This window comes from Tachypleus tridentatus, chromosome 4 (assembly GCF_004210375.1).
Source record: "Tachypleus tridentatus isolate NWPU-2018 chromosome 4, ASM421037v1, whole genome shotgun sequence".
NCBI lineage: Eukaryota > Metazoa > Arthropoda > Merostomata > Xiphosura > Limulidae > Tachypleus > Tachypleus tridentatus.
In genome coordinates this window covers 27135159-27162926 of record NC_134828.1, presented here as the reverse complement: position 1 = coordinate 27162926, position 27768 = coordinate 27135159, and the positions used below count along the sequence as shown (strand labels likewise).

Genomic DNA, 27768 nt, shown 5'->3' with positions numbered 1-27768 from the left:
ATGCTTCATAATCTGTTCTCTCAACCATTTCTGTATTGCAAGTTAACAGTAAATCTGTAGTGACATTGTTCCTGGTTGATTCCCTGACCAGTTGTTGAAGAACAACACTAAACAATTTATAAAAACCTGCTTCACTCATTGTCTGACAAAAATTTCTCAGTCTGTGTACTTTAAATTTAAATCCTCTATACAGATAACCTCATCAACACTTGAAGTCTTGAATATCATTGTAAAGTTTCTCATTAATTTCATCTGGTGTTTTGTAAGAAATTCCAACAAAATGCTCTCATATATCCACTAACAGAAACCCAAACAGATTCAACCTCCTTGCTATCATCTTTGTTATCTTCGAAATGTAGAAGATGAAACTCACATTTTATGTAAAACCACTCTTTAACTTTCATTTATTATGGTATTTTTATTAAATAACCTGTAACTGTATTTCAAAAACTCTGTGTCATAAAAAATGTTTAGATTTAACCTAGTTCAGTTATCCCAATACAATCATCAAAACTCTCCATTGTTACTAGTGCTCTAAAGTCATCTATTTTACTTCATAGACTTCTAGATTTACAATAATAACATTTTACTTTAAGCTTAAAGCTACTTCTGTACTGTATTTCAATACTGAGTTTTTTCCTCTATTTTATGTTTTTTATACTGTCTAGTCATAGTTTAAAGTTTCTATTAAAACTGAGTCAATAGGTCTTGCAAGCAATCCAGCCTCAGCCCTATTTAAGTGCAAGTAACACATTCCTAAAAAGATTCCTCATTTAATTTATCCCACAAGTACAAACAACCTATCTGCATGCCCTTAAATATTAATCTAAATCTTATAACCTCATTCCCACTAATTAATTAAGGCTTGTCAGTTAATAAAGTTAACCCGAGTTACAATCGTTTTCTTGAAATGCCTTTGTCCACCTCTTATCAATTACCTCCTCTGACCTACTTTTCCTTATGTTATTAACCCTTATATTTACCACAAATACTGCATCACTGCTAACACCCTGTACTATCCCGGTTGCATTGTCAGTTTATTATATCCATATAACATACCAAAGACTTGCCTATAAATATAACCACTTTTAAACCTACTGCTATCACCTGTTCTTGTTACAACTGTTTCCCTACTCCATTCCAGTTCTTCTTCATCACTAGTTTATGGCTGTGGCTTATGAAACATACTTCCTAGATCTAAATGTATCATTCTCAGAATTTCTTGCCCTTTTTACTTTGTGAAACCCCAACTTACCTTCTGCACCTCCTCCACTTAAAATCTTGAGATCATCTCCAAGACCTGTGGCAATTTTCCCATCTCTCTCTATCTCAGGAACTCTCATTATTGAATCTGTTCATTTCTCCATCATCTAAGAATTGCAAACACATTGCTGATCTGAAATAGCACATAATTCAGAGTTTTCAAACTGATCCATTCCTTGCACATCACAGAAGTTACCTACACCTACACTTTTCCTAACTGTATTTCCTGAGAAAATACTAACTGGTAGATTAGAGTAAATACTCAAACTGAAGACTAACATTAATGTATTACTACATCATTTACTAGAATGTTTAACATGGAGCTAGTTGACACTTACTATATTAATTATCCACCACTACAGTTTATGTAAATGAACTATAAACTCAATTTAACATATTTATCTTAAACCTGATTTCATCTACAACTAAGTATAACATCAAGTGCATTAAGAATTATTAAGTAAGGTAATTCTTGTCTATTTCCTTTTTGCTAAAAATAAAAATTAGGAGTATCCATAATGTTATCAAATTAATAGTTTTTAAATTTTTAAGAAAAAACAACAAACTATAACATAGAGTGTTTTTTTTACACAACTAAGATTTAGCTACATAGTCTTACCCTGTATGTTACAAATATTTATATGTATATGTTTGCTACTAGAGGATGTTTTAAAATAATCACTAACTTTACAATATTTATGTGAAACACCTAAAATGAAAACCTAATAATACTTTCTTTCATGTAATGCTTTATGAGGTTCAGTTACCTTAAGTTGTGAGATTTATAGGCCTACATCAATGTACTAGTTACACTATGTAACATAAATTTTGTTCCTGGATAGTATGTGTTATTTCTTAATTGCTTATGTTGTAAAAGTGCAAAAAATGGCCATTATTCCCTTCAAACTTTGCTTTTGTAACCTGGATAATGAAATTTAGAAATTAACATAAGGTCTGAATAAAACAACATATGAATCAAGATTTACATGTACTTATAGTAAAGTTATACAAAATTGAACAAAAATGTTTAGAAGTCAGTAGTTTTTTGAAATTTGCAACTGTAATGTAAATCACTTTCATGTATCAGCCCCCAAATATAGTCTCCCATCATATTTTCATTATATGCTCCCAGGTCACAAAAGCAAAGTTTGAAGAGAAAAATAGGTCTTTTCCATTTACTTTAGGCATAAACAACTGGAAAATAACACTTTCTGCCCAGGAACAATAAAAAGTAAACATTTTGTTACATATTGTTATTAATACATGTTTATTATTTTTTAATATTGTATACATTATGTAATTATCTAAAGAACTTAACAGCATTTATTATCTAATTTATTATTTAACACCGAGTCTACTACATGAAACAACGGTAACAAAAATCTCATAGAAGCAGCTAAATAATACATAAATATAGGTAGAAATTCAAAGATAGGTTCCTGTGAAGATAAAGTTAATTTTAAAATGGCTTTCCAATGTATATATATTTTAATAATTGCTTTGTAACCTGAAAATGTAGATCTTAATGTTATTATTTGAAAAAGGAGAGCTAAGTATGAGAGAGTATTATAAAAAACTAATACTTTTATGAAGGATATGATAGCATAAACATGTTACTTTTAAGAACTAAGAAGGAATGCCCTATAAGTCTGTATTTTTTAAGCAGTTGTATATATTTTAAAGAACTCTTAACTGAGAGACTGAAGTAGCCTTGACTGTGTATGTATAGGTTTTGCAACATCACTATATCTGGCTTAAATCCCAGCAAAGATTATGAGTTCAGGGTGTATGCAGAAAACGTCTTTGGAAGGAGTGAACCAAGTGAACCAACCGTACTAATAACTACAAAACGTAAGAGAATAGCCTTTACCATAACTGTGGAATATGGAAGATTTCTTAATATGGAAACTTGTATTTTATTTCTATAAAACAAAACTCTAATGTGAGTAACTGTGTTAAAAAGATTGCTATTAAGTCTTATTACAATAATTTTATTCCTTTAAACAACAAATCAAGACACCTGTACAGATATTTATTATTGTTTGTTAGCTGAAGACATGATACCCAACTTGCTGTTTCCTCTAAAATTATGATAATAAAAACGTGTATTATTTTTGTTATATTAATTACATCTGTTTTAAAAGGTCATCAGGAAATGATTGTCAGGCCAGAATTCTGTTAATTACTGTAAACCATTATGTGATGTTTATGGCAGTAAGTACAAATCATGTTGAAGTTTTGGTCAGAAGTAATTAACATTAACACATTGTTATTTGTTGATCTTCTATTCTGAAGATGAAACATGAAATATTAGAGATGGTTATAAAGCTAGAGCAGATTGAGAAAGTGGATATAGGTTTACTATAGATAGATTAGAAGTGAAGGAATCTTCAATAGCCACAGCTGAATGTAGATCTCAAATCACTTGAGAGACAGAAGTTTGAGCTAAAGCTCATTTTGAAATAAAAAAAGTCAGAATTATTCTATGCACCACTATGCTGTGGCTGAGAAAAACATAAAACAAAACTTGATCTCAAATCAGTTAAGAGACAAAAGTCTGAGCTAAAGTTCATTTTTGAAAGAAAAACAAAAGAACTATTCTGTGAACCACTATGCTGTGGCTGAAAAAACACAAATCAAAAATTGAAAAAACAGTGAAAGTATACTTAGGTTTTGTGATAGATGCAGAAAAGATTAGAAAATCAGTACATCAAAAAGTGGTTTACTTACTTCACTTCCACGATATTTTGTAAAAATACAAAACCATATTTTAAGTTCAAACTCTTTTTTTTTCTTCTTACAGCAACAGAGAAGGAAAAAGTAAAGAAGAAAAATTATATAGGTATTTCATGTCACTCATTTCTTTACACTGTTAGAAGAGTAGTTATAATTTTAAATTATAAAACCCTTGTTGTTTAGTTTATATCTATTGGAAGAGTAGCTCTATTATATTATAGTTACCAAAGTGCTTATAAATATTGGAAGATTAGTAACATGTTATATGATATTACATTTTTGTTATTCAGTCATATTTTAATCAGAGGTTTTTTTTAACACATGTCTATAAAATTTTTTTGCATGCTTATAATAGACACACGACATTTTTTTCTCCCAGTTAAAAGGATGTTTATTTGTCCTTGTTAAATCTGAATTTATCTGGACCTTAAAAAAATGTCAAATTCAGTATCACTTGTAGACAGTTTTTACAAGATGGTGCTGAAGTATTTGTAGATAAAATATCATTTGTGATTAAAATTAATTTCATTATACTGATTGTCTGTGTAGATGCAATATAATTTGTGATCATGACTTTTTTGCAAATAAACTCGTGTAACAGGTTTTCATTAAAAAAAAAATTTTATGTCCAGTGGCCTTTAAAAGTGTATAAAAAGAAATTTAATATTTGTTTACCCTTTGCAAATTGTATGTATTTATTAACCTGTGATTTTTATAATTTTTAATCTGTTATTTCATTCATTAAAATAATCAGGAAGTTTAATGTACAGGGTGGCCCATAAGTCCCTATCCATCCATATATCTTATGTATCCAGTGTGTCTGTGTGGTGTCACCAGTATTCTTGTGCTCATGTACCCACGTAGTTGTCAAAATACGCTCTTCAAGTGTAAATGGGCTTACATTGGCCATATTTCTCTGAAAAAAAAGAAACAAATTTATAATGCATGCATAATTGAATCTAACTTAATAACATATGGATGGGCAGGGACTTATGGGCCACCCTGTATATGGTGGTGTTTCTGCTCTTTGAAAAATCTATGTTTTTACCAGTTATTTCTAGTTATTATTTAACAATGATTACTAATATACAAGATAGCAAATGAAAAATATTGTTTATACCAGTATGTCGTTTATGTTCAGTTTGTTTATTAGTTAAATATAATTAATCTTTTGTTACGTATCTTTCTACATAGTCGACGAATCTGGCAAAAAGATTCGTGGTAGATCAGAAGGAAAAGTTAGAAATTACAACCAGTTTGGTGAGTATATGTAGCTGGACCTGTAAAATAAAATTATTTCTGTCAATTAGTTTCCACTGATCATTGTTCTTAACAAGTAATTTTCATATGAGAAATATCAAGTCATAGTGTTTAGGGAACTGTGACTGATCCATAGTTGCTTTCATATGGTTGTAAAATTCTGCCATTTATATGCAGGACTGCTTGTTTCTCATTTTGTCACATTATATGTAACTTTTTGAAGTCCTTTAAATTTGTATTGACTTATAATAAAGTTTTTAATTTCCATACAACATTGGTTAGATGATACAAATCAGTGCAAATTTGGAACAAAATAAGGTTAGAATAAAAACTTTTAAATACTATTTTAGTTTTGTATATGAATAGAATTCTAACGAATGTGTGCTTACCATAAAATTATCAATTCAAAAATGTTTGTAATTTTACTTTATTGTAAAATGGATGTTTTATAAGGCCTAAAAATGTATATATATTATATTCTGAAACAGATTTTTGTTACATTTTATTGTAAAATAAGTATTTGATGTGGTTTTACACATTTGAGAAATGTGTTACATAACACATTCTGACATACATGTCTCATTTTGAAGTGTTTGATATTAATGGAAAATCCATCATATAACATGCCCTCAGTGGCACAGTGGTATGTCTGTGTATGTACAATGTTACAAATTAGGTTTTGATATTCATGGTGGGCATAGCACAGATAGCCCATTCTGCAGCTTCATGTTTAACTGCAAACAAACAAAATTTGTTATATAACACATTTTAAACAGATGTTATAATTTGCAGTGTTTGTATAATACATTCTAAAAGAATTGTTTCATTGTGTAGTGTTTGATATCTATGAAAAATATGTCCCTCAACCTGTGGACATCAAGACTGTCAGTGTCTATGACTATTATGATATTTTGGAAGAAATTGGAGTGTAAGTCCAACATTCTCCTTCTGCTCTATTTAATAATAGTCTGTTCCTTATAAATATTTATATATTCACATACACATGTAATAGTAGACTGATGCTTGTAAATATTCATATACTCATATATACATGTAATAGTAGACTGATGCTTATAAATATATATGTACTCACATATACATGTAATAGTAGACTGATGCTTGTAAATATTTATGTACTCACATATACATGTAATAGTAGACTGATGCTTGTAAATATTTATGTACTCACATATACATGTAATAGTAGACTGATGCTTGTAAATATTTATGTACTCACATATACATGTAATAGTAGACTGATGCTTGTAAATATTTATGTACTCACATATACATGTAATAGTAGACTGATGCTTGTAAATATTCATATACTCATATATACATGTAATAGTAGACTGATGCTTATAAATATATATGTACTCACATATACATGTAATAGTAGACTGATGCTTGTAAATATTTATGTACTCACATATACATGTAATAGTAGACTGATGCTTGTAAATATTTATGTACTCACATATACATGTAATAGTAGACTGATGCTTGTAAATATTTATGTACTCACATATACATGTAATAGTAGACTGATGCTTGTAAATATTTATGTACTCACATATACATGTAATAGTAGACTGATGCTTGTAAATATTTATGTACTCACATATACATGTAATAGTAGACTGATGCTTGTAAATATTTATGTACTCACATATACATGTAATAGTAGACTGATGCTTGTAAATATTTATGTACTCACATATACATGTAATAGTAGACTGATGCTTGTAAATATTTATGTACTCACATATACATGTAATAGTAGACTGATGCTTGTAAATATTTATGTACTCACATATACATGTAATAGTAGACTGATGCTTGTAAATATTTATGTACTCACATATACATGTAATAGTAGACTGATGCTTGTAAATATTTATGTACTCACATATACATGTAATAGTAGACTGATGCTTGTAAATATTTATGTACTCACATATACATGTAATAGTAGACTGATGCTTGTAAATATTTATGTACTCATATATACATATAATAGTAGACTGATGCTTGTAAATATTTATGTACTCATATATACATATAATAGTAGACTGATGCTTGTAAATATTTATATACTCATATATACATATAATAGTAAACTGATACTTATAAATATTTATACAAACATAGGAACATGTAAATCTAAAAACTTACAAGTTAAAGCAGAGAATAATATGTTATATCAATCCTTTTACATCTGACATATCCAATACCAACTAGGTATTTTGCCCATAATAAACTGATGCTTCTAAATATTTATAATGTTTGTAGGAACACAAACATGTCTAAATGAACTGAACCATTTCATGTTTGTAAGAATTTTGCTGTAAAAGGTTCAGATGCAAAATCTTTATCTCTAACTGTCCATTTTAATGCTTTGTCTAATACTGTTAATGGTAACAGAATAAAACTTTGTATTGTAGTGTGTACTTCTTGCTTTGTTTAGTACCATTGATGTTAGCAGAACATGACACTGTGTTCTGACAGGAAGGTAAGGGGTTAACAGGAGCTAACATATACATTTGTTTTTATACATCAGAAGCTTTGAAAACCAACAGTGTATAATAGAATGTTGGTCAATAACTACTCTGCATTCTTCAGTTTATTATAGCAGTTAGTTAACTGTTAGAACATAGTTTTAAATTTTGACGAAAAGTGTTAAATAACAACTCAAAACAATTATATTGTTATTTAGTGGTGCTTTTGGAGTGGTTCATAGATGTTTATATTTTTATTTAACTTTCTCTCTTGCTATATAGTGGTGCTTTTGGAGTGGTTCATAGATGTTTATATTTTTATTTAACTTTCTCTCTTGTTATATAGTGGAGCTTTTGGAGTGGTTCATAGATGTTTATATTTTATTTAACTTTCTCTCTTGTTATATAGTGGTGCTTTTGGAGTGGTTCATAGATGTTTATATTTTTATTTAACTTTCTCTCTTGTTATTTAGTGGTGCTTTTGGAGTGGTTCATAGATGTTTATATTTTTATTTAACTTTCTCTCTTGCTATATAGTGGTGCTTTTGGAGTGGTTCATAGATGTTTATATTTTTATTTAACTTTCTCTCGTTATTTAGTGGAGCTTTTGGAGTGGTTCATAGATGTTTATATTTTTATTTAACTTTCTCTTGTTATTTAGTGGTGCTTTTGTAGTGGTTCATAGATGTTTATATTTTCATTTAACTTTCTCTCTTGTTATTTAGTGGTGCTTTTGTAGTGGTTCATAGATGTTTATATTTTCATTTAACTTTCTCTCTTGTTATTTAGTGGTGCTTTTGGAGTGGTTCATAGATGTTTATATTTTCATTTAACTTTCTCTCTTGTTATTTAGTGGTGCTTTTGGAGTGGTTCATAGATGTTTATATTTTCATTTAACTTCTCTCTTGTTATTTAGTGGTGCTTTTGGAGTGGTTCATAGATGTTTATATTTTCATTTAACTTTCTCTCTTGTTATTTAGTGGTGCTTTTGGAGTGGTTCATAGATGTTTATATTTTTATTTAACTTTCTCTCTTGTTATTTAGTGGTGCTTTTGGAGTGGTTCATAGATGTTTATATTTTTATTTAACTTTCTCTCTTGTTATATAGTGGTGCTTTTGGAGTGGTTCATAGATGTTTATATTTTTATTTAACTTTCTCTCTTGTTATTTAGTGGTGCTTTTGGAGTGGTTCATAGATGTTTATATTTTTATTTAACTTTCTCTTGTTATTTAGTGGTGCTTTTGGAGTGGTTCATAGATGTTTATATTTTTATTTAACTTTCTCTTGTTATTTAGTGGTGCTTTGGAGTGGTTCATAGATGTTTATATTTTTATTTAACTTTCTCTTGTTATTTAGTGGTGCTTTTGTAGTGGTTCATAGATGTTTATATTTTCATTTAACTTTCTCTCTTGTTATTTAGTGGTGCTTTTGTAGTGGTTCATAGATGTTTATATTTTCATTTAACTTTCTCTCTTGTTATTTAGTGGTGCTTTTGGAGTGGTTCATAGATGTTTATATTTTCATTTAACTTTCTCTCTTGTTATTTAGTGGAGCTTTTGGAGTGGTTCATAGATGTTTATATTTTCATTTAACTTTCTCTCTTGTTATTTAGTGGTGCTTTTGGAGTGGTTCATAGATGTTTATATTTTCATTTAACTTTCTCTCTTGTTATTTAGTGGTGCTTTTGGAGTGGTTCATAGATGTTTATATTTTTATTTAACTTTCTCTTGTTATTTAGTGGAGCTTTTGGAGTGGTTCATAGATATTTATATTTTTATTTAACTTCTCTCTTGTTATTTAGTGGTGCTTTTGGAGTGGTTCATAGATGTTTATATTTTTATTTAACTTTCTCTTGTTATTTAGTGGTGCTTTTGGAGTGGTTCATAGATGTTTATATTTTCATTTAACTTTCTCTCTTGTTATTTAGTGGTGCTTTTGGAGTGGTTCATAGATGTTTATATTTTTATTTAACTTTCTCTTGTTATTTAGTGGTGCTTTTGGAGTGGTTCATAGATGTTTATATTTTTATTTAACTTTCTCTTGTTATTTAGTGGTGCTTTTGGAGTGTTTCATAGATATTTATATTTTTATTTAACTTTCTCTCTTGTTATATAGTGGAGCTTTTGGAGTGTTTCATAGATGTTTATATTTTCATTTAACTTTCTCTCTTGTTATTTAGTGGTGCTTTTGGAGTGGTTCATAGATGTTTATATTTTCATTTAACTTTTCTCTTGTTATTTAGTGGTGCTTTTGGAGTGGTTCATAGATGTTTATATTTTCATTTAACTTTCTCTCTTGTTATTTAGTGGTGCTTTTGGAGTGGTTCATAGATATTTATATTTTTATTTAACTTTCTCTTGTTACTTAGTGGTGCTTTTGGAGTGGTTCATAGATATTTATATTTTTATTTAACTTTCTCTTGTTACTTAGTGGTGCTTTTGGAGTGGTTCATAGATATTTATATTTTTATTTAACTTTCTCTTGTTACTTAGTGGTGCTTTTGGAGTGGTTCATAGATATTTATATTTTTATTTAACTTTCTCTTGTTACTTAGTGGTGCTTTTGGAGTGGTTCATAGATGTTTATATTTTTATTTAACTTTCTCTTGTTACTTAGTGGTGCTTTTGGAGTGGTTCATAGATATTTATATTTTTATTTAACTTTCTCTTGTTACTTAGTGGTGCTTTTGGAGTGGTTCATAGATGTTTATATTTTTATTTAACTTTCTCTTGTTACTTAGTGGTGCTTTTGGAGTGGTTCATAGATATTTATATTTTTATTTAACTTTCTCTTGTTACTTAGTGGTGCTTTTGGAGTGGTTCATAGATATTTATATTTTTATTTAACTTTCTCTTGTTACTTAGTGGTGCTTTTGGAGTGGTTCATAGATATTTATATTTTTATTTAACTTTCTCTTGTTACTTAGTGGTGCTTTTGGAGTGGTTCATAGATGTTTATATTTTTATTTAACTTTCTCTTGTTACTTAGTGGTGCTTTTGGAGTGGTTCATAGATATTTATATTTTTATTTAACTTTCTCTTGTTACTTAGTGGTGCTTTTGGAGTGGTTCATAGATGTTTATATTTTTATTTAACTTTCTCTCTTGTTATTTAGTGGTGCTTTTGGAGTGGTTCATAGATGCAGAGAAAAGAAGACAGGAAATGTGTTTGCTTCAAAGTTCATTCCAATCACCCAGCCTGCAGAAAAGGCTGTTATAAAAAAAAGAGATTGACATCATGAATCAACTTCATCATCCCAAACTAGTTAGACTTCATGATGCTTTTGAAGATGATGATGAAATGGTTCTCATCTATGAATTGTAAGCTCATCATTTATCAGTTAACAGTATTCTTGACTTCTATAGGATATCTGTTGTTAGATAAGATAAAAAATATCCAGTTACTCAGAATAAAGTGTTGGCCTTGTTCTTCTATTTTTTTTTCATGTACATTTATCTCTTCAAAGAGAGAATTTTTCATTTTAATGTCATTAAGTTTTATGTTACTCTGTTACAGAATTTATTCATGTTTCAATGTCAGATGTAATATTATTCACAAAGGAAACTTTACAGTACTTTGATATCACTCAGTTCTTTACATCATTTAGCTAATAAACTGGTTGGTCTTTGATATCAACGATGTCTTGATATCGTTTAGTTATAGAATCGAAGTTTCATTTCTTTATGTAACTTAGTCAGAGAGATACTATAACGTTTGTTTACCTTCACACAGTATGGCTGGTGGTGAATTGTTTGAAAAGGTAACAGTAGAGGATTACAACATGTCTGAGGCAGAGGTTATAAACTATATGCGACAAATATGTGATGGTGTGAAACACATGCATGAGAAAAACATTCTTCACTTAGATATCAAGGTAAGAACATTTATGAAATCTAGTTTCTGTCATACATCAGAAAATACTTGTGTAAGTAGTTAGGTTTTGGTGTGAAGACTGATAGATGTGTTTTATTTCAAGTACTTTGTTCATTTATTTAATAAGAATGGGCTTCAGATGATTATTATGGCAGGTTAATACTAAACATTACATTCAAGTTGTCAAAGAGTACACCAGGTGGACTTGCAGGAGAGCAGAGTGGATCAGCTGCTTCTTCCATTTTTTGTCTGCAGGATATAATACAAACACAACATTTACAATAATTGAGACAAACTTTATGTGGCTTCTCCCTCATTTTGGTTGCATGTCCCATCTATGGTTAGCAGATTACTTTGGATCAGTTGGTAAGGGGTTAACATAAGTCAACATATACATTTGTTTTTGTACATCAGTAGTTTTTAAAACCAACTGTGTATAATAGAATGTTGGTCAATAACTACTCTGTATTCTTCAGTTTATTATGGTAGTTAGTTAACTGTTAGAACATCGTTTTAAATTTTGATAAAAAGTGTTTTTAACAACTTAAAAATAACTAGAAAACTCAATTTGACTAACTTCTATATTAAAGTAAAAATAGAATAATACAGCAGTATTAACAGTATTATAATATAGCTAATGCTGCTTTGTTTTGCAAAGTATGTTGGTACTGACATTTACCTTTTATGCTGCTTTGGTTACAAAAATATATCAGTACTGACATTTAACTTATGCTACTTTGGTTCACAAAAATATATCAGTACTGACAGTTAACTTTTATGCTACTTTGTTTACAAAAATGTATCAGTACTGACAGTTAACTTTTGTGCTACTTTTTTCTTTTCTTTTTTTACAAACATATTGGTACCAACATTTAACTTTTATGCTGCTTTGCTTCATAAAGCTGACACTACTGATGTTTAACTTTTATGCTGCTTTGTTTCACAAAGAGTAGGTCAGTAATAGTGACACTTTTATGGGTTTTATAGCCAGAAAACATAATGTGTCAAACTCAGAACAGCACAGATATCAAACTGGTTGATTTTGGTCTTGCCACAAAGCTGGAACCTAATGAAGTTGTGAAAATCTCAACAGGCACAGCAGAGTTTGCTGCCCCTGAAATTGTAGACAGAGAACCCATTGGGTTTTACACAGATATGTGGGCAGTGGGAGTCCTGGCTTATGTCCTGTAAGTAGCTAAAATAATTCTTAATAAAAAAAATAAAATTATTTCCATGGTCGTAGGAACCTGGTCTGTTGTTGAAATGTGAAGTACACCCTCTTGTGGGTTAGAGGTTTCACAGACACATGAATGTCACACATGTATCTCTAGCCAAGATAATAATGTACTATTGTTAGGTCTAAAATGTCAAGAAGACAAGATTAATGATAGAAATGTGTACCTTTCAACTGAGCAGAACTACGTTATCACCACTTTTAAGCAACATGTTTAGCTAATGTACAACTAGTAAGACTACAAATGCTCTAGAATATAATTTTTTCTTTAATGAAAGTAATTTTACTCTATCTTTCTGGTTATAAACATCTGAAAATAAAGTAATGCTAGAAGTCACTAACCAGTACTTGTGTACTTCATTGTACACACACAAAAAGTCATGCTAGAAGTCACTAACCAGTACTTGTGTACTTCATTGTACACACACACAAAGTCATGCTAGAAGTCACTAACCAGTACTTGTGTACTTCATTGTACACACACAAAAAGTCATGCTAGAAGTCACTAACCAGTACTTGTGTACTTCATTGTACACACACACAAAGTCATGCTAGAAGTCACTAACCAGTACTTGTGTACTTCATTGTACACACACAAAAAGTCATGCTAGAAGTCACTAACCAGTACTTGTGTACTTCATTGTACACACACACAAAATGTCAGGTAACTAGATATCAAAAAATTACAATATTTGTCTTCAGTTCATTATTATTAGAAATACTAACTAACTTTACTTGCAGGTTGAGTGGCTTGTCCCCCTTTGCTGGTGACACAGATATCGATACTTTGAAGAACGTAAGAGCGTGTGATTGGGATTTTGATGATGAAGGGTTTGAAAATGTCTCGGTACAAGCAAAGGATTTCATTCGAAGACTGTTGAATAGAAAAAAGAGTAAGAAAAAATAGTGATACTCAAGTATTTATGAGCATACTGATATGTCAGTGACATAGAAAGGCTGTTTTTAGCTATAAGCTGCCCCCTCAAGTGTTGCATTATTTTTGTGCAACAAATATATATAACACTTTGCTTATGTTTTATACAGCCAGTTATTTGAGTTATACATAAATACTTCTTCTATGTCATATAAATATTTCTTCCAAACTAATTCTGTATTATCTTGAGGTGAAGGTATCAACATTATAGAGAAAACTTTAAATTTATTAATTGAATGCTAGGAAACAACAGTATTTAATAGGAACTTCATTATGCTTTTTAGAGTAGTGTAAAAGTGTTATAAAGTATTCAATTGTTGAATGGGATCTTGTGGGTTATTTGGTCAAAATAATGTCAAGTTCTGTCCACCATATGCTAAAGAATTAACTTCATTGATATGTATTTAAAGGCCTAATTTAATAAATAAAAGTTTATGCTGAAACTCTGTAACTAATATAAGCCTAACTTCACATATAATGTTGCAACAGAGATTCTGACATTAATGGTACTAATCTTAAAGTTCTTACATATATTTTATTATTAGATATTATTTATGTATATAATAAAATTACTTGACCCAGCTAATTCACAGATGAACAAACACACTAACTAACAAAACACATTTTCTGATACTGGCTTGAATTCTCATTACTTCACTTATGTAATTTTCACATTTATAGTGTTTGCTTTTTTACTACTACATGAATTTTCCAGATCATAGCATCATGTGCTTTCTATCAAACATCTAAATTAAAACCTTGAATATAAAGTTTGTAACTGTGTTATTCTTTGTTTCTGATAACATTTTAACTAAAACACAGTAAATAAGATATTGTATCTTTAATATTATGATTAAATGTAAATTTATGTTTTAATTTTAAAGTACATACCTTTGTGCACTTTAGATTTTATAGTTCTTTTAATATTGTCATAATAATTACATTTTTGAGTAACTGTTATTAAAGTTACTACATTCAAAATCACCATCTCGTTGATGAAGGCATTGTGTTTTCTTGTGCCTTATTAATGTTTTAATACAAATTCTGTCTACAGAAAACGAATGACAAGCCATGACTGCTTAGAGCATCCTTGGTTGAAGGTGAGAAACTTTCATGGTGTACTTTATACTGTAGTTGTTTCAGTTGTTACTGGAGAATTCTCTTTATGTGGAATAATAATGTGTTTTTGTGGAGTGAATGCTTTTCAGCTTACAGGTTTCATCAGTGGCTAAATATAATGTAGAGCTAAAGTATCATAATTTCCATGTTTGTGAACACATTTTGGATTGTTTTAAATATGCCACACACAACAAGTTAGATCATGTCTTTATGAATGATTTATTAATACAGTCTGGTAAGAGTAAACATTTGTTTTGTTTTGCAGGGTGATATCACAGAAGCTCCAACAACACAAATTCCTTCCATGAGATACATGGCTCTCAGAGATCAAATCCGAGAGAGATACGTAAGTAGTTACTTATCAAGGGTTTGATTGGAGAGCAAGGTCTTGTCAGTTGTTTGGTTGAAGTGTTAACCCTTTATCAATGGTTTGGTTAGAAGTGTGAACTCTTATCAGTGCATTGGTTGGGACATGGGTCAGTATTTATGAGAACATTAGTTTGGACACAAGTGCTTATCAGTGAGTCATTAGAGACATGAGAGTTTATCAGCAGTCTGGTTCAGATTGTCTACCAGTAGGTTGATTGAGATATGATTTCTTATCAATAGGTTGACTGTGACATGAGTGCTTATTATTGGGTTGGTTGAGACACAAGTGCTTATTATTGGGTTGGTTGAGACATGAGGACTTATGAGAAGGTTTATTGGAATGTGTGTTTATTAGCAGGCTGAATTAGATGGGACAAAGTACTTATCATCAGGTTGGTTAGATTGTTAGTGTCTGGTGGTAGTATATATATATATATAAATTAAAATCCAAAATACACTGAATTGAGTCAAATATGAATGTACAAATTGACCTAATGAAAGTGTCGATTTGAATCCATTTTTGATTAAGTTAATAATCAGTTTACATAGGTTGACATTTAAAATTATCTAATTATTATAAGAATTTTAAGCCTTCCAACAATGCATTGTAGGTAGTATATTCCTGATATTATCAATTATTGTACTTAGTACCAAGATACACAATACATATATCTAAGTTTTGGTAAGCTTTATTTGTTTCTTTAGGGTGATTTCTGGGACTCATGTCTACTACCCTTTGGTCGTATTGCTAACTACAGCTCACTTAGAAAACTCCAAAAAGAGAAGCACAGGATTGAGGACTATTTTATTGGTATGCCTTTTCTTCAGATGTATATGTATCAGTATATCAGTTGTTTTGCAAATAAACATTACTTTATATCAGTGTCAATATTTAACAATAATTTTTTCTTTAATTAAATATCATTACTGTTAAGTCCCACCCTTACGTACACACACACACAGTGGATACATTGGTAAATTCTACCCTAAGGTACACATACACATTTGCTATATTGATAAGTTAGTTCTACATCTCGGTACACAGTTACTATTTTGGTAAGTCCTAACCTTATGTACACACTCTCTGCATAAGTAAGTCCTACTCTTAAGTAAACATTTGCTATAATGCTCCATTGTTTATGTGTCTTACATGTATTTTTAAAATAACAGTAATTGTAAGTCCAGTTTTAAGCTGTTTTCATTATTATCCATTAAGAAGTCTAATCATTAATTGTGAAAATTTGCTGCATGAGATATTCAATAATATACATTACCTCCTCATGTAAATAGTTGTTGTTGTTCAGTGCTGTCCCCTATATGCAAAAAGAATATTATTTTTTTCCATATCTTTGTATTAATTTCTCTCAATACATTTACTCTTTAGTATGTATTAGTGATATTTGTAACTTACTGAATTATCTCAAACTGAAATTGTTTTACACCAGTTACAAAACCTTTTTCTCTGCTTCTGCCAACAAAGCTGTCTTTGGTTATTCATTTTGCATTACGAATTTGGGTGTTACCACTTTGAAGGTTATGTGTTCTAGTAGCACAGACTTCAGGTTGAGGTACTCCGTGGGAAGATTTTTGGCTTTATTTTGTTGAATCCAATAAACTGACTTTCATTAGGCCTCGTTTCCAGTTTGTGGTCTTATACATTTGAACTACAGTCCATCAACCTTGGAAAGATAAGATTTTCTACTGTTATGGATTGTGAATAATTTTCTTGTTAATATTATTATATGTAGTTATTTGGGTTCCATAACATAAGTTTTGTTAGATTGGTTAATCCTTATTGTCAAGTTCAGTCTTACTTGAATATTTTCTCCTATGCCACTCGCTTACGTTTACCATGGTTGTCTTTGTTGTTTTAGGATTACCTACAATTCATCTTATTGGTATATCAATAATTATTTTAATTATATTGTTTTTCTTCCATAAATCATGTGTAATACATATGTTATTGTTACTTCCTTAATCTTGTACAATCATATCTATATAATTTTTGTTATTTCTCCTTTTTTATCCTTCTTATTCACTTGGTTTGTGTGGAACCCTTAAGCTGGGGTCCACAAAAACTTCTCCCAGTATTGTACCTACTTATTGTTCAGTTAAGGTTTAGAATATCCTTTGTTCAGTATTGTTAAATTAGGCTTATCCACTGTTTGTTAATTTCAGTTCACCTGTAGTTCTACTTACAGGTTAATTGATCATTAAGTTAAATATATTGCTCTATTAGGCTTAATAAGTGTTTGTTAGTATCAATTTGCCTGTGGCTTTAATTACAGGTTAATCAATAGTTAGATTAAATATTTTTTCTTCAACATATAACGTTACATACATATGTTGGTTACGATACATATATTTATTTTATTACACAGTTTCTTACCATTTACACTATAATGACAGTTTCATTTTTATCTTTCTTTATAATATATACTTCCTACCATTCATTTTGTTTAATTTATAATTAATACTTCTTACCGTTAATTTTGTTTGTGAGGGCCCTTGGGGGCCAGGGTCTACCCTACCTATCATCATAATTCTTGCCTTCTTCCTATAACAGATGAATGCATTGTTAGTTGACATAGTTTATTTTTTAGCTATATTTTACCCTTTTAGTACTTCTATAGGTCAAGCCCTGCATGGCCAGGTGGTTAAGGCACTTGACTCGTAATCTGAGGGTCGCCGGTTCAAATACCTGTCATACCAAACATGCTTGCCTTTTCAGCTGTAGGGGTTATATAATGTCATGATCAATCCCATTGTTCGTTGGTAAAAGAGTAGCCCAAGAGTTGGCAATGGGTTGTGATGATTAGCTGCCTTCTCTCCTGATTTACACTGCTAAATTAGGGATGGCTAGTGCAGATGGCCCTCGTGTATCTTTGTGCAAAATTAAACAAATCTACAGTTCATGTTTATCTTCCATCTCCTTTCTTCAGTGGTAAACTTACAATTAGGTATTTTTGTGGGATTCCTCCTCTTTCTTCCCTCCATACTTCTGTTGTTTACTATTCACTACTAATATGGTTTTATGGTCACTTCTTTTTCTCCACTGGCTCGTTTTTTTGGGGGGGCTACTTTTAGACGTTTAGCATCACGTGGAGTGTCTGTGATGTTATATTCAATTTATTAGTTGCTTTTTTGTTTTATTCTAAGATGTTATAATCTTTATTTATTTTATATGTTTGGTTTTTTCTCATCCTTTGCCTGTTTTACCAATAGGTATTCTTGATTTGTCTTGTTTCCTCAATGCTGATTTGGGGTTCTGGATAAATTGGTCCAACCTGAATCACATTTTAGGTTTTTCCTGTTTTAATATGTTGTCTTTGATCACATTTAGATATGCTATTTCTGCAAGATTGAGAATTCCCATTTTTATCCCTCATTTGATGAGGTACCAGTATCATTTCTTGACCTTTGGACTTGTTTTAGTTCCCTATGTCTTTTGTGGGGTAGTCTGCATTTTACCCAACTTCCACCTGTGGGAGACTCTACCAGCACTATTCATTGAATGTGTAGCTTTGGTTTGCTACTTTCATACAGAGGATATACTACCATACTGGCCCAGCATGGCCAGGTGGGTTAAGGCATTCGAATCGTAATCTGAGGGTCGCAGGTTCAAATCCAGGTCGCACCAAACATGCTCGCTCTTTCAGCTGTGGGGGCATTATAATGTGATGGTCAATCCCACTATTTGTTGGTAAAAGAGTAACCCAAGAGTTGGCAGTAGGTGGTGATGACTAGCTTCCTTCCCTCTAGTCTTACACTGCAAAATTAGTGACAGCTAGTACAGATAGCCCTCGAGTAGCTTTGAGCAAAATTCAAAAACAAAAACAAACAAACCTACCATACTTTTCTACACCTTTCGTAGTCAACGTTTTTAGTTGGATAAGGTTTTCCTCTTTCAGATTTCAGTTTATTTTTAACACCTCATCATTTGAGACCATTTTTCTCTTCCAATGTATTTGAAAGTGTTTTCTGTTATCTGAACCATTACGTTGGGTTTTTCTCTTAATTTCTTCCTTCCACATTCATCTATGTACATTGATAGTTTAACATATCCCAAATGTCATATTTACCATTTCTTCACCCTGTTCTGGATTGTTGCTCCTTTCTGATGCTCATTTCCAAAGGTAGGTGTGTGGCTTTATTAGTAGGAGGCTTCAGGATTATGGTCTCCAGTTGAAAACTATTATCTCCCTTACAACAGGTCACTTTCATCAATCCAAAGTACTTTAGTTAACACTTTTCTTCTCTGGAATGACTCATCCTGTCTCATTTTGACTTTTTTGGTGATTGTGGCTTAAATTATTACCCAAGAGGACACTCCTTGTTTTCTTTGAAGAAAGCAGTGGATTTACGTGTTTTTTTTAATCCACACATTTGATCTACGTCTTTTAAAGGGTCATGCTACAGATATTTTGTTCTCATTGCTAATTGATTTTTCTGTCCTGACTCTTTCTTGTCAAGGAGTGGATTATTGATTTTCCAAATTTTTGGTGGCTTTGCCTCTTATGGTGCTTTCTTCCATGTTGAGTTCTTATCACTTCTCAGTTAGTTACCTCATTTGTTTTTGGTCTCTGGATCTTCATCCAGTTTCCCTGGCTCTCATTAAGTTTAGATTAGTTTATATGAGTTGTTTTCTTATTTTATCAGTCTTTTTTTCCAACCTTTTGTGTTCATGTCACTCTGGTTCATATCTCTCTGATTGAGCTTTCCTGGCTGGCACTGTTTTGGTTTTTTGGCTGTTTTGAATCATTTTGTTTTGTGTGTTCTGGATCAATTTCATTATCTTAATTTTAGTGACTCATGTGGTATATTTGTTTTGACTTTTTCGTTTCTTACCATCTTGCACATATTTTCTCAGAGGGATTCAGATGACCTTCTTTGTACAGTACTTGTTTTGGATTGTTTCATTGTTTTAATGCTCCTTTTTTTCCTAAGTCCATTTCCCCCATTTCATCCCTTTACTCCACTTCCTTGTCTGTAATTTTTTGCCTTTCTCTTTTACCCTTTTGGGTTTGGATTGTGATTGGATTGGCCTATTAATCCTTGTCTCCTACTTCCTATCATCACTTCCTGGTGTATTCACTCCAATCATACTCCTTCTCTTTTTACTGTATGTCTGCTCTTCTATCTGTTGTAGGTACTTTGTATGTCAAGCATTGAAATGGTCTACTTCTCGTATGTTCATTTTCTGTTCTCTGTTTTGGGTAGATGTTTCTTATTGGGATACTGTCATCCACCTGTTGCTATCCTTTACTCTGTCATGAGACTGTGACTGGACAGGTCATCTTTTCTTGTATGTACTTCTTCTTTTTCAGGGGAATTTCCCTCTTTTTATTTCCTTATCCTGCTCTATGACAAGTGGTGCCTGACCAGCTATTTTTTAACCATTCACATCCACACTGTATGCTGTGTTAACTTACATTTTATCATTTCATAGCCAAGCAGTGCACATTGTGGAAATAGGGAATTGCACAAGATTGCTTGTAGGTTTATCCTCTCCATAGATTTGCTTTATAAGTTTACCCAACCTTATTGTACTCACTCATGAACTACATTAATGAAGCAGAAGAAGATAGCTGTCTATCCCTGCCATGCCTTGTATTGAATAGGTTGGTATGGTTTCCTTTTCAAGATAGGGTTTCTTGGTTACCTGTTGCACCATCTCAGGTGTTGTCATTCCTCTCCACTATGCTTTTCCCCATCTTTAACTTGTAAATTAATTTGAGAGTCCTTACCACTTCCAGTCCCAAGCCACTAGGGTGGTGGACTGTAGAGGCATTTTCCTGAACAGGTTAATGAGATATTAAAATGTAGAAATGATTGTAATACCATTCAGTTAAGAGTAAGGTGGTGGTGGTGACCTAATATCCTATACTATGTAGCAAAAACCAAAATGGAGTGAGCTGTCAAAATTGCATTTCACCTTTCAATTTGGATCTCTCGTCCTGCTGCCAAATGGATGTCAGTTCCCAGTGGATTCCCCTTGAGGTGGATTCCTGTATGTGGTGAGAGGACCTCCAAGGGAAGAGGTTTTTTATTTTCAGTTTACCTCCTCTGGGATCTGAACATCTGCCCACATGTTTCCCATGTGTGGCCACCTGAAAAGGGGAGGAGAGTATCCTTGTGGTTGATGGGTTCAACCCCAACATACCAATTTGGTCTTGAATTCCTGTAGATGGGTGGCCTTGTGATCATAATTCCTGGGTCAGTTGGCTGGTCCTGTCAGGCTAGGATCATCTTTGTACCTGTGTTGAACATTCTCAGTGGATGCTGTGGACATTGTATCTACTGCTGGTGTTTGGTTTAGTGCTTACAAATCCCTGGTGTTACTGCTGTGTGTTTGTTTGGCATTGTAGTATGTCCCCTTGCAGGACTCCATGGTGGGTGAGCTCAATGGGCACTGAATCTTCCTCTCTTTATTATGGATACTCCAATCCTTGAAAAAATGTAAAAAAACAAACCAAAATCTTATAAGTAAATGACTACTCAGAGATGACTCTGTTACACAGTTACCACCACCCTGTATGTCAATTTTTAATCCTTCATTCTTTATCTGACAACTCCCTATGATAAATATTTCCCTTTTTCATTTTTCAAACGGATTAGCTGAGCTTGCTGGGACATCTTGGTGGAAATGTCTACACCAAAAGACACTAAACTCTTCCTGAATTCTAAGGCACTCTGGGGATATACCCATTGATGTTATACCCCATACTACTCTAAATTCCTCTCTAGGCATGATTGTTGAGAGGGATTTAAAGAACTTCACTGAGTAAGAGATCCTCACTGATTTCTCCAGCCAAGACATTTCTGCTGTGCATTGTATCTCCATTCACAAAGATGGAATTACGCTGCCAACCAGTGTATTAATTTTGACGTTTACATTGCCATGTCAATCTTCCTCAGTCAAAGCAGGTTATCTGAACTGTCAGGTGTTCCCATTGCCAGTGGTTTGGTCATTCGAAGGCATCATGTCATGTTTTCTGTGATGTGAGCTTGTTGGGGTGGCAGAAATTATGATGCCTATGAGTGCAAACTGGGCCCTCACTGTGTTAATTGTAGTGGTTCTCACCCCTATTACTTTCATTCTTGCTCTAGGTGGGTGGAAAAGAAAGAGGTACAGCATTTAAAAACAGTTTACAACATTTCTTACCCAGAGGATTAGAAGTTATTGTTCCCAACCCCATCTCAGACATATGCTACTGCAATATGTGCCAGTGCTACAGTGAGAGTGCAGACTGATCTTTCTGTGCTTCTGACAGAGTTTTCCTTCATCAATGATATGAGGGGTCTTTTTCTCCTCTTTAGATAAGTGAGTTGACAAGTCAATATCTACTCCTGTTTCTGTCCCCCATTTTCCTTCCAGCAACTGTCCGTGTCTACCTCTGGTATCTGCTTGGGTCTACCTTCTTTGGCTCCAGGTAGAGTATAGAATGATTATTCATTCATGCTCTCAGTCACTGGAATCTATGTCTGCCAATAGGGGCCTGTCCTCTCGACCCATGGCATGATCCATGGAGGTCAACAGGCCTTCTTTTAGTAAAGACAAATGACATGTTTGTAAATGGAAGGGTTATCCACTCAGTTCTCCTCCACCTAAGGAAAAATGTTCACTTTGATAAAGTAGAACAGCCAAGGTTTTCATTCTAATCTGTATGACAGTAAGGCCTTGATTGATTCTTATCATCATGTGTGTCTTTCCTTATGGGAAACATTTCTAATCCTGAGCTCTGTCTCAGTGATGCTGTTCTTCCTGTGGTCACTGAGGCAAAATTCTTGGGGCTTATCTTTAACCATGAGCTGACTTTCATTTCTCACATCAAGCAGCTATGTGTCAAGTGTGTGAGGGCACTGAACATTCACTGTGTCCTCTTTTCTACCTCTTGGGTGATGGATCAGTGTTCTATGCTCTGGATCTATCATGTCCTTATTTGCTACAAACTGGATTATGGGTCTCTGATCTATGGTTCTGCCAGGATCTTGGCCTTGAAGATGCTGGGCCACATTTACCATCTGGGGTTTCAGCTCTTCATGGGGGTTTTCTGCACTTCTCCAGTCTAGAGTTTGGATGCTGACTCCCACGAACCTCCTCTTCACCTCCACCATTTGCAACTTTCTTTGCAATATGCCATTAAACTTTGATCCTTACCACAGCATCTCTCCTGGGGTTGTGTCTTCCTTCCTTATTGGGCTATGCTTTTTTGGAATAGAAGGTCTCTCATTCTTCCTTTTGGCCTTTGTATCCAGGTGCAGCTGTCTTATTTGGGTGTGTCATTGGATGTCTTTACTGTCTCCACTGATCAACCCATTCCACCATATCTTATTACCATCCCCACCTGTGACCTTTCTTTGAGTCATCTATAGAAGGCAGATACTTCCGATTGGAAGTACCATTTTCTCTTTGCCAAGCATCTTTCAAACCATTCTTCCATTCCTGTTTTTGGGATCTGCTATGGTTTATTGTGTCTCAGTAGCTGCTCACAGGATCCCCTCCACAGTTTCTGTGTTGACTGCCAAGTTGTATGCTATTTCTCTTGCCCTAGATCATGTAGAAGCTATGCAATATACAGATTACATGTTTTACACTGACTCTCTACTGGTCTTGGAATCATTTAGATTAGTTCTCACACTGTTCTTGTCAATATTCAACAACAGTGGCTGGCCCACTTTTCTTTATCTTCTATTTGTATCCATTTTTTTGGATACCTTGCTATGTTGGTATTCATAGGAATGAGTTTGCTGAAACTGCAACTAAGTTGAATTAATGGCAGTATGATCATCAGCCAACTCCCACATGGATGTTGGTTCCCCCTGGTATAGGTTTTGGATGTAACATACCATCTAAGGTCCATCACACCATAGCTGCTCTACACCTGGAGGTACATCCTTTTATTCTTACTCACTTTTGTATTTTCTGGGATAGAGTTTCATAAATATATTGTTCAGATCTCTATTGTGCATAAGTTCTCTCTTATTTCGATGTGCTCCTCTATTTTTCCACTCATATATGCAACATCTTTCTATGATGATTGAAAAGTATACATGGTTCGGAAGTTGTGTGGTTTCCCACATCAGATCTTCAATTCTGATGATCTCTCCTTTCGGGGTGTTCTTCTGACACTTTTATAAGATGCTTCTTTCTTTCCCTCACACTGGTCTCTCCACGTATTCAGTGAGGAATTCTAACTGTTTATGGGAATAGAGGTAATGTAACATATTGGAAGTTATAATTTTCCTTTACTGAAAATCTTTTTCTGATAGGTACTTACCACTTCCCAGCCATCTTCTCCAATGTAAACTGGTGCTTCTGTTTTCTGCCAAAACTCAATGTTGAATTGAAGAGAGGGAGTTACATGCACCAGAAGAGTACATTGTACTCAATTTGGTGGAAGATTGTTATATGATAATTTACATGAAAGACACATTGTAATTAGTCAATTCCAATTGAGTGGGAGATTAAAAGCTTGTGGCATGCATAAACATTTTTTGTATATAGAGGGCAGCACTGAACTATAGCTATTTATGTGACTAGAAGTAAGTACTTATCAGACATAATTTTCAGTATCAGAAATTTATAACTTTTAGCAAAACTTGAAAATTAATTTACCATCTGTATTATGAGATTCAGAGTTGTGGTTGATTGAAGTATCTACATCAGAGTGAGGCTTCTGTGAGGGTACTACTTGATTTGAAACACATTGGTCCTCTGTCTGTATTACATACTTATGTGTTGTTTACATTAGTTATAAATAGCAATGGAATGAGCAAACTATTCTGTGGCAACTAAAAGTGTTTGATAATGTGATGATTTATATGCTTGTGATTTGTGTGTTGAAGTAAACTTTAAACTGCCTGATTGTTTTTAATATTACTGAACATGTTGTAATGTGTACAACATTGCTCTTGATAAATATTTATGTAAACCACAATTTGGTGACTCATTTCAGATTGGCGACAAGCAGCTCCTAGGTTTGTGATTAAACCTCAAAGCACTTTTGCCTTTGAAGGTCAGTCTGCCAAGTTCTATTGCCGGGTAATTGCTGCAGCACCAGCAACTGTCACGTGGTAAGAAACCATTCTTAAGAGTAAGACTAACATCAGTATTTGTAATTAAATAACAAAAATGGATGATCTGGAGTGACATCTTAACAAGCAAAATGAAAATTATAACAGGTTTTGAGTAAAATGTATGGAAAGATTATTACTTTATTTATTTGTCTTTTTACATTTCCTTTGTTTACTTAAAATAAATAGTCAGTTATTCCTTACCTAACCAATAATTCAGCTCTGGAACCACAAAACTCATCCAGGGCAGATCAAGATTCTTAAAGAAAGTGTTTCTCTGGTACCAAATCTGGATAACACCACTAGAAGTAAAGTAAATATGAGAAACAGTACATAGTTACTACAGTATGTATTACAGGTACTGTGATGTAGTCCTAGATAAGAAGTGCCTAGGTGGCAGCTCATCTGGACTACACCACTAGAAGTAAAGTAAATATGAGAAACAGTACATAGTTACTACAGTATGTATTACAGGTACTGTGATGTAGTCCCAGATAAGAAGTGCCTAGGTGGCAGCTCATCTGGATAACACCACTAGAAGTAAAGTAAATATGAGAAACAGTACATAGTTACTACAGTATGTATTACAGGTACTGTGATGTAGTCCTAGATAAGAAGTGCCTAGGTGGCAGCTCATCTGGACTACACCACTAGAAGTAAAGTAAATATGAGAAACAGTACATAGTTACTACAGTATGTATTACAGGTACTGTGATGTAGTCCTAGATAAGAAGTGCCTAGGTGGCAGCTCATCTGGATAACACCACTAGAAGTAAAGTAAATATGAGAAACAGTACATAGTTACTACAGTATGTATTACAGATACTGTGATGTAGTCCCAGATAAGAAGTGCCTAGGGTGGCAGCTCATCTGGACTACACCACTAGAAGTAAAGTAAATATGAGGAACAGAACATGGTTACTACAGTATGTATTACAGGTACCGTGATGTAGACCTAGATAAGAAGTGCCTAGGTGGCAGCTCATCTGGATAACACCACTAGAAGTAAAGTAAATATGAGGAACAGAACATAGTTACTACAGTATGTATTACAGGTACTGTGATGTAGTCCTAGATAAGAAGTGCCTAGGTGGCAGCTCATCTGGATAACACCACTAGAAGTAAAGTAAATATGAGAAACAGTACATGGTTACTACAGTATGTATTACAGGTACTGTGATGTAGTCCTAGATAAGAAGTGCCTAGGTGGCAGCTCATCTGGACTACACCACTAGAAGTAAAGTAAATATGAGGAACAGAACATGGTTACTACAGTATGTATTACAGGTACTGTGATGTAGACCTAGATAAGAAGTGCCTAGGTGGCAGCTCATCTGGATAACACCACTAGAAGTAAAGTAAATATGAGGAACAGAACATGGTTACTACAGTATGTATTACAGGTACTGTGATGTAGTCCCAGATAAGAAGTGCCTAGGTGGCAGCTCATCTGGACCACACCACCAGAAGTAAAGTAAATATGAGGAACAGTACATGGTTACTACAGTATGTATTACAGGTACTGTGATGTAGTCCTAGATAAGAAGTGCCTAAGTGGCAGCTCATCTGGATAACACCACTAGAAGTAAAGTAAATATGAGAAACAGTACATAGTTACTACAGTATGTATTACAGGTACTGTGATGTAGTCCTAGATAAGAAGTGCCTAAGTGGCAGCTCATCTGGATAACACCACTAGAAGTAAAGTAAATATGAGAAACAGTACATAGTTACTACAGTATGTATTACAGGTACTGTGATGTAGACCTAGATAAGAAGTGCCTAGGTGGCAGCTCATCTGGATAACACCACTAGAAGTAAAGTAAATATGAGAAACAGTACATAGTTACTACAGTATGTATTACAGGTACTGTGATGTAGTCCCAGATAAGAAGTGCCTAGGTGGCAGCTCATCTGGATAACACCACTAGAAGTAAAGTAAATATGAGAAACAGTACATAGTTACTACAGTATGTATTACAGGTACTGTGATGTAGACCTAGATAAGAAGTGCCTAGGTGGCAGCTCATCTGGATAACACCACTAGAAGTAAAGTAAATATGAGAAACAGTACATAGTTACTACAGTATGTATTACAGGTACTGTGATGTAGTCCCAGATAAGAAGTGCCTGGGTGGCAGCTCATCTGGATAACACCACTAGAAGTAAAGTAAATATGAGAAACAGTACATAGTTACTACAGCATGTATTACAGGTACTGTGATGTAGTCCCAGATAAGAAGTGCCTAGGTGGCAGCTCATCTGGATAACACCACTAGAAGTAAAGTAAATATGAGAAACAGTACATAGTTACTACAGTATGTATTACAGGTACTGTGATGTAGTCCCAGATAAGAAGTGCCTAGGTGGCAGCCCATCTGGATAACACCACCAGAAGTAAAGTA

At 33.1% G+C, this 27768-nt stretch overlaps 1 pseudogene across 1 annotated transcript in view; it reads left to right on the top strand.

The window, feature by feature from the left end:
- LOC143248734 (twitchin-like) overlaps window positions 1-27768 on the top strand; it is a 301767-nt pseudogene that overhangs the window by 237224 nt on the left and 36775 nt on the right. The window contains exons 109-120 of the transcript XR_013027162.1: window positions 2993-3114; window positions 4067-4105; window positions 5194-5259; window positions 6094-6187; window positions 10873-11077; window positions 11490-11631; window positions 12618-12817; window positions 13606-13770; window positions 14853-14898; window positions 15183-15263; window positions 15992-16097; window positions 25246-25363. The product of XR_013027162.1 is annotated as a twitchin-like (transcript). The remainder of the gene's footprint in view (window positions 1-2992; window positions 3115-4066; window positions 4106-5193; window positions 5260-6093; window positions 6188-10872; window positions 11078-11489; window positions 11632-12617; window positions 12818-13605; window positions 13771-14852; window positions 14899-15182; window positions 15264-15991; window positions 16098-25245; window positions 25364-27768) is intronic.